This window comes from Apteryx rowi, unplaced genomic scaffold (assembly GCF_003343035.1).
Source record: "Apteryx rowi isolate R43461 unplaced genomic scaffold, aptRow1 scaffold_234, whole genome shotgun sequence".
NCBI lineage: Eukaryota > Metazoa > Chordata > Aves > Apterygiformes > Apterygidae > Apteryx > Apteryx rowi.
The window spans coordinates 960,455-972,985 of NW_020448686.1; the positions used below are offsets into that span (position 1 = coordinate 960,455).

General features: G+C 36.1%; 1 protein-coding gene across 1 annotated transcript in view; it reads left to right on the forward strand.

Moving 5' to 3' along the window:
• The window catches only part of ZNF385D (zinc finger protein 385D), a 350,278-nt gene that overhangs the window by 244,264 nt on the left and 93,483 nt on the right, over window positions 1–12,531 (forward strand). The window lies entirely within an intron of this gene.

The window sequence follows — 12,531 nt, forward strand, 5'->3', positions numbered from 1 at the left end:
GCACATGTTACGTAAGTATTAGATCTGGACATAATTGTCAAAGGGGAGATCCAAGGTCACGTCTAGTTTTGAACTCATTCCATTGGAGTTTCGAGATAAGCAGGAATATGTACTGGTGGGTGGGGTTCATCTTGAATACAATTTCAGTATAAAGCTAGAAGACGGGAAGTAGCAAGAGGAAAGATAACATTTTCATTGGTGATGTTTTTATAATCACAGATAATTCAATGAGTAAGGAATAAAAACAGTCTCAGTACCGAGAGCCCTACAGGTATCTAAGCAGATAGACAGAAAAAGCCCTGTTGGGGAATAACTGCACTTTTAGTTTCTTTCTTGTTGTTTCACAATTCTTTAATCAGTTGCTGCTATCTTATCAGGTCCCTCTTACCTATTCTGTGCTGCATATACCTCTGGTGCAGAGCTTTTACTATAAAAGCAAAGACAAGGCAATGGTATCCGTATTCATCAAACTATATATATAAAAAAATGAATCCGTCAAAGTAACCAGAGCAGGGCCATCTGCACATCCTTGAGTTTCTGTAAAGATATGCTAGTAGTGCAGATGTCATTCAAGTACTTGACTTGCAGGCAACAACTAGATAGTTTAAAGGTAATAAATTGTCTGTCTTCACATGCACAGGTACTTGTGTGAGGTACTCCAGACATAGATGATTTTGAATCAGTTATACCTGTGCTGTCTAGTGCTAAGCCATAAGGCTGTATGAATGAGAACATAAATGGATTTGCCAACAGTTCTCGTACAGCTCAATTTTGATATGTTAATTGTAAGAGATCTTTGTAAAGCACTATGAGATACTCAGATGAGACTTCCTATTGTGTTTAAGTTCATAATATACATGAAATCCTTTTCAGCCTGATTAACTCACAATACTCAGTGACACCCTAGCTTCACTGTATGCTAAGGGTAAGGAGGAGTTGTATTGACCTTGTACCCAGCTTCAGGTAGGCTGAGGAGATGAAAGAACCCTAGAGCCTACTTGCCTGCAGTAGCTCAACATCTATGTGCTTCATMCCTTCCTTTTTGCCAGAATTCTGGTTCTCATACATACGTATTAACTCATCAGGGTTTCATCCTGGAGGGACACAAAGCATTCCCTTCTTCAGCTGTGGAATAGAGCTTGCACCACAGTCCTTACCTAATTAATGAACCTTTGATTACCTTCCGTGTTTCAGTGTCCATACATCACCAGTGCAGTTAGAGCTGGTTTGGAGAAGGGCATCCAGTTTGAGTTTTCTTGACCTATAATTGCTCAGAGACCAAAATAAGTATGAGGTAACTTTGGACGATCAGAGAATTCAAGTAAAAAAATGAAATATGTCCAAGCCAAATTGCTTGTGTAGAAATAAACCATGTCACCATCTGTCATGATGGTGAAGAAATGACTGAATTTCCTCCTGTGAATTCTTGTGATGGTTGTCCGTATAGAAAAACAAAAGTAATTGAAGTAGTGCTAGCATCCAAAGGCCTCTATTATCTCCACATTCTCAAAAAGTAGAAACAATGTAGATAGCCAATGTAGGAGTAAGTTGGTTCTATTCATCAAGGAGTGGGAAGTTGGGACACTAATGTTATCATCTCCATTTGTATTGAATTCTTTCTTTTCTGTCTTCCCCTACTTTTTTCATCCTAAAGAGTCTAAAGCAGAAATCAGATTGGTCATATTTTTACCTTATTGAAATGCAAGTCAGCAAAGAATCAGAGCTTCCAACCCCCTTCTCTCATCTTTATAGGAGCCTGATCAGCTTAGTTCCAATGGAGTCCTAGTGTTGCTAATGCATACGTAGTTATTAAGCACAGCAAGGATTGTTTTCATTAGTATCTAAGCTCTATCAACAAAGAATTTGCTAAGTTTTTTCCATATCCTATTTTATATTTTTCTCTTAGTGGAAGTGCATTTCCTGAGCGTACAATCTCATCCTGGTTCAAAAATTCAGGCAGGATTTAGAACTAATGATATTATAGACAAAGTAGGCAGGCTGATGACTTTTCCTATGGACCATAATCTACAAGCCCAGCAAAGTCACAACATTTTTATCACATAAGGAGGTATAATGCTGTTATTGATCTGTATGAGGGCTATGTGTGTTAACTGCACAGTATTTACCCTCATGCTCAACCATTGGCTGTTATATGGGTGTGTTCAGCTGCATGTGCAAACGATAACGCTTCCCTTCCCATGGGTGAAAAATTTAGGGAATGTTTTTTTCTGTGTTGACTGGCTGGTGGTGAAATTAATTTAAATCAAGTCTTGAGATTCAAGGCAATTTTAGGCAGTTTAATCAGAAGTGGTCACATAGTTTTATATCCTTTAATTTCCTTAAGAAGGAAGCAGCAGCTCTTTTAGTTTCTTCTGAGAGAAGGGAATGGAGACATTTTGTATACTTCTTTTTTGAGCTGATCTAAAAGAAAAGCCTGTGGTCAAATAATTATAAGCATAAATGGTCATTCTTGCACCTGAATCTAAATGTTTCTGCAAAATTTTTAGGGAAGACTGATGTCCATTCAAGTACCAGGAGAGAAATTCACTAATTTTCTGTGCAATAAAAGAAAAATTTGCAAAGGGTGGTCAGAGACCTAACAGCTAAGCCAGCAGAGCAGCAGCTTTTAAATGTTTCAATGGAAATGTTAAAAGTGTTTCCTCTGAAAAAGTTGTAAAATGAAAATGTGACAGTTTTGTATGTTTTCAGTATTCAGCTGCTTTATTTTAGCCTTTGGTCCATGAACATATTTGCTCAATATAAATAGCCCCTTACCTCCCCCCCAAAAAAAGATAAAGGGATTCTGTCCCCATAACGCTTTTTGCTTTGTGTGGTGAGAGGCGTGGATTAAATGATGTCTCAGGGTCCCTTTTAGTTTCATATTCTATGGTTCTGCAATTGCAACTTGTGCATTGTAACTTTTCCCAGAGTTAAAATTTAACTTGGTTATGAAGACAGATTTTAAAATGTACTGAAATATTATGCAAGTATAGATCCGATAGAGTAATGGTGTCTGAAGCATCTTTGTCTGGAGCTGGGCTTTTTCAGGTGAGAAAGTATATGTTCAAATTCTAATTACACCCTACACATTAGTTTTTAATGTTTTCTTTGGAGTCACTGAAACAAACATGGTAAATATGTGTATTAAAAACAGCCTAAATAAGCATAGCAGCAGGATCAGGAAGGCTGAATTGCAGAATTATTTTTCACTCCTTAAACACATCGCTATGCACTCATTTTTCTGAAAAACAAGTAATAGATTGTAGTGGCCACTTTGAACTCTCATGTATTTGTGAGAAATTCTCCTTTCAGGGCCCAATTTTGTAGAAGTGAATCAAGTCCCTCTCTGCCAGTTCTCTCTCTGGCACACATCCTGCTTTTGTTTTTGTTGTGATTAAAAAGACACACTGTTATTAAATACCAATGGTAACGTTTGGTCCAGTTTTCTGAAATTCATTCACATATGAATGATCCTATTGGGAATTTGTTGTGTAACCCTCATTATGCCTGCCAACCTTTTGTTCTGAGCTCTTTTCTTAAGCACCACACGTAAAAATGCCCTTAGCTTTTTTTAATACATTCTTTTTCTCATGAGTCTATTTTTGCTTTGTTCTCAGTTGAAACTGAGAAAGCAAATGGAATTTGTGAAACTTAGCTTTTTATCTTTACTGGTATGTGCAGAGAGAGTATAATTTTTTCTCTTCTTCTTTTAAGAAGCTGTTATATATTTAATAATTTTTTTACCCTCTGCCACTGCTTATTTAAGTTAGTATTTGAAAATAAACAACGCACCCTTTCTGGCCGTATCGCTTTTGTAATGCCTACCAGAAATGGAGTGAGTTTTTCTGCCACTTTCAAGGTGGTCTGTTTCATGGTAGTCTGTTCTTACGCTGCAGTCACAGTATTGCGCATTGTCTGCTGGATAATTGAACAACATGACAAACATGCTACTTTTAGGTCTCCTCCATCTTCTGTCCTTTGGGAGAATTTTCTGGGCTTAGTAGAATTTTGTATGTCCTTTGCATCAGTGCTAGGGAACAATCATGGTTTTGTATTTCAGAAGACTATTATCCATGGTATGCTTGCTCTGTTTGCTGGAGAAATTGGAAAACATGTTTTGAATGAGATGGGACTGAAGAAAAAGAAAGGGCCCTCCCATGCCAGAAAACCAGCTAAATACCACCCTGGAGTTGATCTGAGTTTTTATGTGATGTGAGGCAAGTCACTTAACCCAAACTTTTCACAGATAACTTTATGGATTGTGCAATTAACTTACAATTATAAGGCTGCATTTAGTTTGTGTAGAACCTTCATAGATGCATCTGAAGTCAGGAACTGTGTGGCGAACATATAAAAGGCAATATAATAGTAAGTACTGTAAGGTGTATTACATTGGGTAGCTGAAACTAATGCACACCTTTGTCCTTCATCCCTGTGCTCTCCATTTATATAAAAAAGAATACCATCTTTTATCTAACAAAGAAGTTTTGAAGATAAATTAATTATGCTTGTGAAGTACTCACATCCTGTGTCAATGAAGACTGCAGGAGAGCCAATGAACAGACTGATAAATCTCATTGAGAGCAGGGTTCGAGCTTTATACAGTCAATGAGGTCTAGGGCTATTCATTGAACCAGGTGGAGAAAACAAAACATTGAACACTTGCTTGTTAAGTGAACGTTGTGCATCTTGTGGACAGAATAAAGCAAAATCTTTCAGGAAAAATATGTGAACATGTTTTAAAAATGTATATTCATAAAGGTGTTAAATTAAGGCCTATAGGCTCTTTGTATCTTTCAAGGGCCTGTTCTGTAACCTTACTCTTCTTTTAGCACTGTGTGTCTCTGTATTTAGCATACATATGCATACATACACAGATTTGTTCCAGTTTGACAGTCCTTCACATGTTGTTTAGTGTGTTTGATTAGCATAATCACTGTGTGATTATTTCTCACTAGCCAAGCATATGCAAATTCTTGTCTTCTGACTGACAACCATTATTAGACAATCAGAGTGTAAGGATTTGCATAATCTCTGTGTGGTTACTGTATTTCTCCACAATGCCACTGCAAATGCAAATCCTTTTGCTCTGGCTGGTTTCTGTATATTCAAGCAGTTTGCCAGAAAGGCTGCTGCTGCCTCAGCATCTCATTACCAAGTAGAAAAGTCTACAAGAAAAAAATAACAAAAAACAGACGGGAAGAAAGCAATACTAGAGTCACATCAGCAAGGCGACTAGTCAAATGCAGCAATTAAATAGTTTCATCTAAAAAAATTATAGAAAAACCCTTATACTTTTATAAGGTTTCAGCAAGAGAATAGAAAGACAACTTTGGGAATTCATTCTGAAGTAATATTCAATTTACCTAAACAAGTTACATTCTTTGGAAAATGACTACAGTTTTGTTTTTGATAAATATTCTTTTTTTGTGAAAAGTCATTCTTGTACAAATATTGCACATTATTGTAGTTTTTCAGGTATTTTTTATGAATCGGTTTATATTTAACTGGGTTGAATAGTGTTTCTCTTTTATGTATGTGAAAAGTGTCAGCTTAGTGTTACCCTGTTTCATCAGTAGGAGCAGAAATGGTAGACACTAAGAAATGYATAATGCTGAATTCAATTCAATGCATAATTATTCATCATAATTACTAGGGCAAAACTGAATAAATTAGCTGTAAGTGCATGCATGGTAGCGCATCTAGAACATGTATTTTAACCATTTGACATCATATTGTTTTATTTGCACAAAAATCACAGCAGCAAAATATTGAAGCATCTTCATTGTTGTATTTTATTTTGATTACTAAGCTGGTCCTATCATTCTTTTTGGAGTGTATTCTTTGGTTAGCTTATAAATTTCTTATTCACAGAGTATTGTGTTGAAAAAAGACCTGGACAGCTAGCCCTAACTATGGGATGCATTTCTCATGGAAATACAGAATGTCATATATACTTACATTCAAATCATTGAGATGCTGTTGAACTGTCCTACTTCTGTCCAGGGCACCAGTATATTATGAATGCATCATGTAGATTGTAAGCTATAGGTCTGAAAAGTATCATATCTACTATGTGTTGCACATTTTGAACATGCACAGTAAATGAAGACTTCAAAGAGGTTTGAGATGCATGTGCACACACAGAAATCAACTGCAATATTTGACACCCAGGAGGTCCAATACTTCCTGGAAGTTTTAGACCTGTCACACGTATCTTGTCCTGCTTGTATCTGCAGTTGCAGTAAATATTCAGCACCTACTGAAACAGACAGACCTACCACTCAGGTGCAGAGTGCCTGTAGTATCTATGCTGAATGTCTAGCAGTTCTCCAAAACATCAGAGTTACTACATAAGTAATAATATAACAATATAATATAATATAATAATACTGAAGCTGTACATTTGACCAGCACGACTGCAGGGGAAATTATTGTGAATTCTTGATTTTACTGCGATCAGAGAGGTACTGCTCAGTTCTCATGAGATGCCTCTCAACTGGAAATACTCAAATTCTGCCCAGAGAAACTTTCTGAATCAACATTCCCCTCCCCCAGCTATCAATGATACTGGTTTTCCATGATTGAGGAGCCTGGCTGTAGCTTTAGTAACTGCTCTTCTCTGCTTCTATTAGTAAGTCACAGCTATAATACAGTGGGCAGTTTTATGTTTTGATTCTTCAGTGTTATCAATCGTGCAGTTTTAAGAATGGGTTAAGTTCACCAGTAAGTGTAAATGTTGGAAAATCTGTTAATATTTTATTCTCTTTTACTTGGCAAGGCATTGTATATATGGTTGGCACAGGATTTACACAGTTTCTGACATTCTTTAGTTTCACTGTTTGGTGGGATGTAAGAGAATGCATGAAAGGAGCCCCCACTGAGTTATCTTTATTTCCTATGAATTTTATAATCAAGATCTACACATAGGAGTCAACTCACATGTGGAGATATTAATACCTTGCCTGCAAGTGCAGTAATATTACAGTGTGGTTGTTGGACTTACTTTTTGTACCTGCAGTTAAATGTGTATATAGAACTGCAGACATACAGTAAAAAAAACATATTCAGAAGATCATTCCTTTAAGGTTATTTTCACTGTGTGATTATATTCCATTAGCATCTGAATTTCAAGAAGTTCTAAGAGATGTTGATAGCTGTGTCATTGAATTCACCTTCTTATTCCAGTAATGGAGGTCAGACTTTTCATGGGTAATYGTTTCACCATGCAACTGTGGATTACCACTAAAACAATCTATGGCAAATATTTCTTGAGAGCTTCAATGACCTGACTTGTATTTCTGCTCACTTAGTATTGGACCATAGTGATTGGATCCAATCTTTTGCAGCTAATTTCTTTGTGGTTTTGGTAAAAATACTTTCTTTCTTATCTGTTTTAGACCTAGCGTATGCCCTGAACAGGCTTTGGGGATCCACATTATCTTCATCTTTTAACTTTTGTCTATAGAAGTTAGTTAGTTACCTTTTTTCTACAGAGGTTAGTGCAATTCAGATAATATACTGCCAGGCTCAAGCATATGAAACCACACGTCATGCCCCATGGCTTTAGTACACAACATCTTTAAAAGGAAGAAAATTTCTCCCTTTCTTTTTTTGTCCTTTGGGGATTTGAGCCTTTATGGATCAAATTTGCATACTTTCCTTTGCTATCTGTTTTTGTTGTTGTTTTTACTCAGGCATGCCTTGCCTCCAGGAACAGAAGCTATATAAAAAGGACTAATAAAAAAAATATTTAAAAAGTTGTTGAAATTCAGGAAGATCTAGGTATTTGAATTTCAGTTTCATAAAAAAGGATTCTTGACATAAAGAATCGCACTTGGTAATTATTTGTGGAAATGACATAAAATTTACATTTCTCAAAAATCAAGTTTCTCTGTAGGTATATTTACCAGCCCAGGTTCTGCCTTCTGCAGATATTTAATGAAAACCCACATGGAGACCTGACTTCAGAAGGCCTTCAAAGATAGCAGCTGTGGTGATTTGGGGTAAGTTACACAGGCAGATGGGATAACATAGGATTCCCTGGGCAAAGTTCTCAGTGATTTTGTAGTAGATGTTTCATCCAGAAGTGTTCATACAGTAGCCACTCCATTCATCTGCAGTCCACAAAATGCAGAACTCTTATTCTCAATGATATGCTCAAGAAGAAAGAAGAATGCAGTTAAGATGACTGGACTTACAATGTTGAATTTAAAACAAAAAAGCAAAAACAAATTAGAGTGCAAACAAATTATAGACAAATTAGTCTAAGCTAAGAAAATGAAATAATGCAGCCAAGTTCTGCCATGGCCTCAGTTCACGTGTACAGGGTTCTAGTGAAGTGTTGCAGTTTAACCTGAAGATCTTGGGAAGGGAATACAATATTTGATCAAAAGAAGCAAATAGTATCATGTTGCCATGAGTTTCAACTCGAATAATTAAAAGCACACAAAATTATTGCCGTGTATTTTATGTATTGAAAACAAAATTGGAACTAAATGAAATGTGAAACTTTTCTATTTAGCTTCAGTACCCAACCCTGAGGTTTGCAGTAAACCTTGAGCAATGTGCTGTCCCTGGACTGGCCACAAGGAAAAGCGTGACACAGCCTGCTCTACAAATTCCTTTTTATGCATAAAGTGCCAAGTGCTGGTTGGTAGGAAGGCAAAAGGTAGTGAGCATATCAGAATAGGGTCAGCTGGTCCCCTCCGTGTTGTAACTTGCAGTGCAAATGAGTTGGCATAAGGGAATGAAAGGGCATCTTGCAAACCTTGCTCTTCTGCTTCTGCACAGCTTTGACAGCTGAATCATGTTTCACATGAATTGCAAACCCCTCTTTCCTTCACTGTAAATGGGAGTAAATTAAATCAATTACATCTAAGAAATAAAATAAAAACCCAGCTATTGTAATATAGCAGTAATAACAAGCAAAAAGTGAATTTTGTCAGTTTATCATGATCATTTGTATTTTGAAAGAAAATACCATTTATGTAATTTGAAATACAGTTTATATGTGTAATTAGCAACATTCAGTGAGCCTAAAAGTACTTGGAGATTCTGTTAAGTATCTCAGTGCTCGCTGATTATCTCAGCTATATGATATTATTTCCCTCTTTATACTTCTCTGTAATCCCTGCTCTCTATTTTCCTGGCAATCAGCTTCTTCTCTTTGTTCCTCTGACTCTCAGCAGGGCTCCCCTCCATCTTCCAGTGTCTGTGAGATCTGAGTGCTTATCATGCTGCACCTAGGTATCCTGTTACCTCTCTAATTTCCTGTATAAAACTTCTGGAGGCTTATCTGGTGCTTTTGGATGTTTATTTGAAATTTATGGATTGGAAGTTTTTTTCCAAATGAAATCTCTAGGAAAAATAATAATGCCGAGTACCACTCTAGCATTCTTATTCACTTTTCTGCCCCAGCTTTATTAGAATCTGGGTTTATGGGGCTAAATTTTGATTCTTACAGGTTTTTTTACATTTGAAACAGCTTTTCTTAATTAACTTGAAGGTTCTCCAGAACACTTTTTATTTTAAAGCTGCAAACACAAATTATCCAGTTCACTATAAGGCCATGCTATATGTAGCTATGTGTCTAGAAGTCTGCATTTTTAAAAAGGGAAAGGAAAATGTGCAAATGGATTTCTGTATCAGCAGATAAACATGAGAAAATCTGTACAAAGATTTAGAAAGAGACCCCATATTTTACATGAGACCAAAATAAAATTAAATGTAAAATAGATAAACTGTTCCCCACATTCAGAATTTTTTAAATTCTGAAAAATGATTTGCCTCATTCTCAGTATGCGAGCATCAGTTCCACCAGAAATCCATCTGTTTGGAGCTGGGATCGTTACTGTGAAGACAGGTGAATGCAACTCTCAAAAAAATTAGTTGCTCCAGCCCACAGTACATTTTCTCTAACACTTCAAGCACTTTTGTATTGGCACCCTGATTTTAAATGAACAGGGTGACATTTCTGTACCTTGCTAACAACGCCGGCACGTTGATGTAAGCCATCATTCCTTACATAAGCACAAGAACTATGGTAAACGGTTCTAGATTATCTGGTTGTGGTGGATATCACCCTTTTCTGTTGTACATAATCAAGGGGCCAGTGCATTAGGAGAAGAAGAATGGCGGGAGAAGAGCAGCTCTGGAAAAGAGAGGAAAATGTAGAAATTAAAACCTGTGGCTGAGTCAAGAAAAGATGTGGACCTATTATGTTCAAAAAACATTTTTTATTATGTAAACATGATAAAAATATCAGTAATCTGCAAGGATACCAAAGTACCTATCAGCACATGCAAGGTATACAAAACTACAGACAGGAGCCACTTTCAAGATTTGCTTAATGGTAAAGGATAGAAACATATTATAACAATGTAAGTGTGGTGTGAACTTTCAGCATATCAGCTACTAGTTTGAATCCATGTATGAATTATCACGGGATAGTTTAACAGTTCAGTAGAGAATTAGTTCTTCAGCTACGTGGGCCCAAGTATAACATCCAAGGCACTCAGGAAAATTGGTGAGATTAGAGATCGAATACATAAACTTTCTTATCTTATGGCACTTGTGAGATAACTTGAATTAGTTTAACCCTTAGTTTACACTGAAGGTTAAACTAATAATATCTCACAATTGTGGGTAAGAATGTGCAGGCAAACAGTTAAACTGGATCAAATAATACACAATATCTTATTACCATGTACTAACCTATTCTTTTATCTAAGCTTGAGGTTTCCCTATGCATTTTAGATTTGCTGTCGTGAGTGGAAGAGTGCCTAAATTTCTTTAAAAATTTAGGCTGAATTTCTCCAAACTTCAGCAGCTATGAAATAGTGTTGGTTAAGACAAGGTTATACTTTAGTGTTGAGAATCCCAGGGTACATATGTACTGGATCTGCTGGCTTTAGAAGGCATCTCTTGGGTGGTAGAACAGTGGAAAAAAGAAGAGCTGTTACGGTCTATTTACTTTTCCTGTGTGGTTTTCCTCTTCCTAGTCTGTGCAATAGTATTTTTGTACCGTGGGCTTTTTCAGGATTATGTTACAGAGGAAAAAAATAGTGCCCCAAGCATATGGTTCGATCACAGCAGAAAGTGTTCACATCGTCTTACTCAGCATGCTGTGGTGTTTCAGAGCGTGATGTTCTCTGCCTTTGGCCATCAGTGTTATTCTTTAGTTATGCTACAGCGGCATCCCTATGTTCTAGCTGGGGTTGGTGCTCTTTTGTGCTCGTGATTGTACAAATGTATGAGGTATTTGACTTTTGCAACAAAATTGAAGAGGATGTTCAAACTGAACATTTCTTCAAAACCTTTCTGTAAAGCTCTGCCGTATTGCATGTTCCTTTTTTTTTACTGATCTGAATTTCTTTCCAAAGAAGTTAGTTTAAGATCATGACCTATTTCACAACTGGCACTGAACAGCTGTCAGGTGATGCAATATTTCTGTAGTGAGCTTTTCTGGATGCACTGCAATAGGAGGCCATGACTGTCTACCATTTCAGCTTCCATGAATCATTGATTACTCTGAGGAAAAGCTATGATTCTTTATTTATCAAATAACCCTTTGCTAACTGATTAGAAAGAAATGAATCATGGGCATATGAGCATAGAAAAAAAATATGAGCACAGAAAAAAAATTTTCTCCAGACATGTACAAATTATGCTGTCTGAATGCTGGTTACCATCAGAGCTAAATGATTAGTTGTATTTGCTTCATCAAATTCTCTGAATTTTTAACAATACACTTCAAAGATAAAAACCATCGGTGACTTAACCAAGTTATTGTAAAGCTGTTATTAGATTTAAAAAATAGCTGTCAAATGCTTATTGTAAAAAAGAAATATAAATCATTTTGACCAGTAGATCTGGGGAAGTGGATTTCAATCTTCCCAGTGAAATCTCCTGAGTAGCTTTTGTGAAATTTTGTGCCAAAATGAAACATTTCCTACAGGACTCTGACTAGCAGACAGATCAGCTTTCTAGTAGAGGTTTGTTTAGAATAATGCTTTTCATGAAAGTTGAAATTCATCCTTAAACTAGGATTTATTAAGAATAAATAGCTTCTTCTAAATGGCCATGAAAATAATTTCCAGATACTCATGGAAGATTTAGATTTTTCTTAGGTTATGCAGAAGTTGTTTTATAGAAAAAAATTATTTATTGAATCCTGGGATATAATCAATTTTTTCATAATATGGGACTATTGTGTGTTGTTGTAGTGTTATTTGTGTATAATATCCTTTCACATTGTCATCGATCCTTTTCTTAGGCATTTTATTTAAAATGTCCCTACTTCATTTAGAAGAGCTTGCTCTTGTATGACATAAAAATATAAATTAGTGTTTTTGTAGGTAAACTTGTTCGCTGTCTACAGCTTTTAGTTTCTTCAGTAAAGGAAGATTGGTACATGTAGAACTGAACTAAGGTTATGCATTTAAAGATATCTAATGACACTTTTCTTTGTTCCTTTTTACATTACTTTTTTTGTAAAAAAGCATAAAGAAATACTATTTTTTTTTTAAG